A 5521-nucleotide genomic window follows, 5' to 3' on the forward strand; every position below is an offset into this window, starting at 1 on the left:
GCTACCTCATAATGACCTAGGACCTTCCCCCACAAGGTATTAAAAATCACAGAAATAACAGAATAGTACAATGTTTGTTCAAGAAAGGCAATTCATTAGTATGAAATCATGTTTCTCTTGTTTTTCAGGACCACTTGGATGCCTTTTGGCATGGAGTCACTTAGATCTCTAAAGTAATCTAAGGACATTTCTTTGCACCAAAAATTTGTCAGTTCAGTCTTGAGATTGTCCAGTTAGGGTGTCTTCTACTCTGCCATGATTTTCATCTTTGCCCAGCAGTTTTCTATCGGATTTAGATCCGGACTGTTGCCAGGCCAGTCAAGGACCTCAGTCCGATTATCCTGAAGCCATTTTGTCACCTTCCTTGACTTGTGACATGGAGCTGAATTGTGCATGAAAAAGTCGCACCAATGAATAGCAAAGAAGTTTAACAAATGATCTTTCAGAACTTGAATGTACCGGCCACCATTCATCATCAAGTCCTTAGGAAGAAAGTAGAGGCCTCCCTTTCCCATTTCACCTGAGAAACACCCCCATACCATTACTGATTGTGGGTGTTTAACAGTCGGCACATCATAAGCAGGGTCATATCAACTACGGGAGGCAGGGCGACGAACCTTGGCAGAATGCACCTGGAACACTTGAAATGTGCTTCCATCAGAAAACATAACTTTTCTCCAATCATACGATGTCCAGTGTGCATACTTCTTGGCAAATTGAATGCACTGCTTCTTCATGCAATCAGTGAGAAGCAGTTTCTTGGCTGTGGTGCAGTTTGGCAAACCCAGCTCCTTCTTTAAGTGGTGTTGGATAGTTCGCATTGAGACGTTTTGTAACAGCTGGTGATGTATTCTCTTCAATTCTGCTGATGTCAGTCAAGGATTCTTGAATACTTCCCTCTTCAGAAGCGCGTCTGTACCTCTGGAAGTCGTCCTCTTCTTTCCACCACCATGCTTGAGCTCTGGTATGACATCAGGTGGTAGGCCACACGCTGCAGCAAGAGTCTTCGTGACAGTCGACTTCGTGCGTCCACTACGTTCACAAATTGTGTTGATAGGGACATTATCCTGCCTCCATGCAATGATATGGACCATCTCATCCCTTGAGCAGAGCTTTCCAGGCATGACAACTTGACTCTAGGAAAATAACAGGGCAAACAATAATGCATATGAAAAATGAGGGAGGTGCAAGCTCGGAGTGACTGGAACATATACTCCCACTCTCATTTCTGGGCAAGCACTAACGTGCTGAGTGTTTCACCACCTCCCGCCAACACCAGAGGAGTTGCTAGTTACTTCTTGCCTCCAAAATTCACTTGGTAGAGGTGGAAACACAAAGCAAAGACAGACAACTCTCCCATAGCAATTCTGTCTGTGTGTAGGTCCTAAGTCAATTTGCGGTGGGTAGGTGCTCACATCACTCATAGTAAGGAAAGTTTCATATTTCTAAATAGCATATTATCAATGTCATCACGTCAAAAATAAACACTAGTGACAAGAGATTGGGTGTCCTGGCCGCAAGAATCTATCTATCCATATACCTAGGCTGCTTCCCTCAAGGAAAGGGAGGTAGCCGAGACAGGATGACACACTCCCCATTTACTCATCCATTCAAACACATTCATTTGCATCTTAGCCCCAAAGGGGAGAACGGACAGATCCTCACCGCACCACACTGTACATGGGTCAACTGCGCAATGCAATCAGTGACATCCACAGCAGGTCCCAACAGCAGAGCTGGTTTACCCCTGCCACATCATAACAGACTCATCCCCTTACCCACACCTGACCTGACTAGCTGATCAGACCAAATGCGGGAGAATATCCCCTCAGGGCTGCGTCATCATTTATTCATTCACAATTTCTCTCCATTTATTTCTGTCATCCACAGCCACTCTTCCTTGCACAACAGACATCCCTCTCGCATCCAGCGCTCTCTTCACACTGTCCATCCATCTTATTCGTGGTCTTCCTCTCAGCCTTACACCTCTCACATCAGATCTAGTTATCTTTTTCACCAATCGCTTATTATCCATTCTCTCCATATGCCCAAACCACCGCAACACCCTCTGCTCAACTCTACCAGCCATCTCCCGAACAACTCCAATTCTCATTCGCACTTCATCATTTCGCACTAGATCCATGCGCGTCACTCCACACATACTCCTCAGACACCTCATCTCCATTACATTCAAACTTTTCCTCTCTGCTACACCCATATTCCATGTTTCAGCCCCATATAATGCAGTCGGTACCATAGCACCCTCATACAGCCTTCTATTTACATCCTTTCTAAGCGAACGACATCTAAACACTTTTTTCATTCCTCCCAGCACCTTTCCTACTTCATTTATTCTAAACTTCACTTCTGCATCTATTCTTCCATCCACAGCAACATGTGACCCTAGATATTTAAAACACTCTACCTCCCCAAGCAACTCGCCATTCAAAACTATATTCATCCCCCTACCATCCACAAACCTCGTACACTTCATCACTTTACTCTTATTCTCATTTACTTTCAATTTCCTCCCTTCACACACCCTTCCAAACTCCTCTACCAACTGTCTCAATCTCTCCTCTGAATCAGCCACCAGTGCAGTATCATCTGGAAACAGCAGCTGCTTCAGATTCCACTCTCGACCATCAACATTCACCAGACTCAGACCTCCACCTAAAATACTTGCATTCACCTCCCTTACAACAGCATCCATGTAAATATTAAACAACCAAGGCAACATCACACATCCCTGTCGCAGCCCTACTCTCACAGGAAACCAATCACTCACAGCATTCCCCCCTTTACACACGCTCTACTATTTGCATAAAAACTTTTCACCCCTTTTAGTAACCTACCATCAAGTCCATACAATCTTAAAACAGTCCACAAAGCCTCCCTATCAATTCTATCATACGCTTTCTCTAAATCCATAAATGCCCAAAACACATCCTTGCCTTTCGCTAAATACATTTCACACACTTGTCTCACCGCAAACATCTGATCCACACATCCCCTCCCTCTCCTAAAGCCACACTGCTCATCACCAATCACTCACTCTGTACCCTCTCTAACTCTCATAATTAACACTCCACCATACACCTTACCTACAACACTCAACAGACTTATACCCCTAAAGCTAGTACATTCATACTTATCACCCTTGCCTTTATACAAGGGGACCACACAAGCACTTGCCCAGTCAACTGGCACCATATCTTTCACAAAGCACACATTCAACAATCTTACTAACCAGTCAACAATAGTCGCTCCACCACCCTTCAGGCATTCCACAGCACACCCATCCATACCTGCAGCTTTCCCTGTTTTCATCTCCTTTACTGCCTTCTCCACTTCCTCCTTCATGATCAAAGAATCATTCAACTCTCCCAACACATTTATTCCTTGCACCCTTCCATCCGCCACAATCTCAGCCACCCTTTTCTCCTCTACAAGAATACTATGAGTATATTTAACAGCTGCACTGCACGTACCCACAGAATGTTGCCATTACCCTGTTCAAATGATAAGCTGATAGAGCTGGCAATTGTTAGACTGCTTACTGGCACACGGTATAGTGCTCAAGTGGTGGTAGGAGTGCTAAAGCGACTATGCCTATGTAAGGAAGGCATTAGTAATTGTTCAATAGATGAGTTTCATTTTGTCTTTTTGCGAAGTTGGGAGTGCGGACAGTAGATTCTTTTGTCGTACTTAACCACCTTACTAACAGGAGAAGAAAATATCTACAGTACTACACCTTATTTTTAATTTGGCCAGGACATTAACTCTCCACACAGTCCATTATATTAACATAAAGGAGAGTGTTTTATTCCATTTTTTATTTTAAATGAAAGACTTTTCATCCGAACCTCTGCCATAAATGAAAGTAATATGATTGGACCTTCAGAGAAAGACATTGAGAAACCCTGTTCTACGCTGTGTATTAAACCCTATCCACACAAACGCTCATGACTCCATTGTTCACCTTTCCATTCGCATCACAGAGTGTCCAAATCAGCAGTGACTTCATTAAGCAAGCGATGAGACTATGGGACACCTAATGTCTGACTTGGCATATATCTGTGATTGTTGTAAAAGTGTTGTTTTTAATGCATCAAAAACTAAGTTCTTACATCTGTCAACCCGATAAAATCTTCCACAGGAACAACCTCTATTTTTACCAATATCCAGCTCATTCCTGCATCGTCTTTATACATAACTGGGGTTTCATTCTAATGGGATTTATCTTGGGAAGATCATATTACCTCTCTTAAGAAGTCTGCTCGAAAGAGATTACTGTAGGTGTGCTAAGCCGACCCCATCCCTTGTTTACCCCTGCACAGTTGTTGACTTTGTACATGGGTTTTATTTGCCCCTGTGTAGAATATAACTCTCTCGTGTGGGGAGGCTCCCCACATACAGCTCTTCTCAATAAGGTAGGGTCATAGGTTTTTCGTTTCATTAACTCTCCTCCTACTGGCTTCCTTCAACCTTTGTCTCTTTGCCGCACATTTGCATTTTTATCTCTTTCTATCGCTGCTTCAGTTGTCACTGCTTCTTTGAACTGCCTGCTTGCTTCCCTCCAGCATTATGGCAGATGCGCAGCACCAATCTACAGTAGTAACAATCTCTCATCCCGTTTCAATTTCATTGTGTCCAAGTATCTGGAAATGAAAGGAATGGATCTTGAATTTGGCTCACTGATGCTCATTTTTTTTTTTCTTGGAGGGAACAATATGCGGGTTCCTGGCCTTTGATTCCTTCTTCCTAGGATTAAAAAAAATATATATATATTACATCTCTTCTCAACAAGGCGGAGTCAAAGACCCTTCGTCTCATTAACTATACTCCTCTTACTGGCTCCGGTCAACCTCTTTCTTTGTTTACTGCACTATTGCGTCTTTATTTTTTTTTCTGTCGCTACTTCAATAGTCATTGGTCCTCTGAACTGCCTGCTCGCATCCTTCCATCACCATGGCATGTGAATAGCACCCATCTAGGAGCAAAGTGTCATCCCTTATCTGTATAACTCTTTAATGCAAGAGTTTACTGTTACTCCCAGTCCTTCATGTATGCAACGGGTCAACTTTCTTCTTATGTCTGTATTTCAAAGTGCCTGACACAATTACACACGAAAACAAGAAAGAAAGAAAATGAAACTAACATGAAGGGCAACATGAGGTGGCCAACACAACCTAACCTAAACTACACCCAACTTAACCTAACCTAATCTAACCTAACCATATTAAAGTTTATAAAGTAACCTAACAAACCTAACATAACCCTACATCATTACCCTAAACTACCACAGCCTAACATAACCTTAACCTAAACAAATTCTACCTAAACCAATCTGACCTAACCACACTAACTTAACCTAACCTAACCTGACTAACCAAACTTAACTCTTCAACAGATTGAAAATTTGCTGCTTAATCGTCCATCATGAAGGCACTGCTGACTCTGGTGATGATGATGGTGGTGGTGACGAAGTTGGCAGCCCCTGAGTCAAATGGCGAGACAG

This window comes from Coenobita brevimanus, chromosome 31 (genome assembly GCF_032717465.1).
Source record: "Coenobita brevimanus isolate Jiangsu-jjx chromosome 31, ASM3271746v2, whole genome shotgun sequence".
In the NCBI taxonomy this organism is placed as follows: domain Eukaryota; kingdom Metazoa; phylum Arthropoda; class Malacostraca; order Decapoda; family Coenobitidae; genus Coenobita; species Coenobita brevimanus.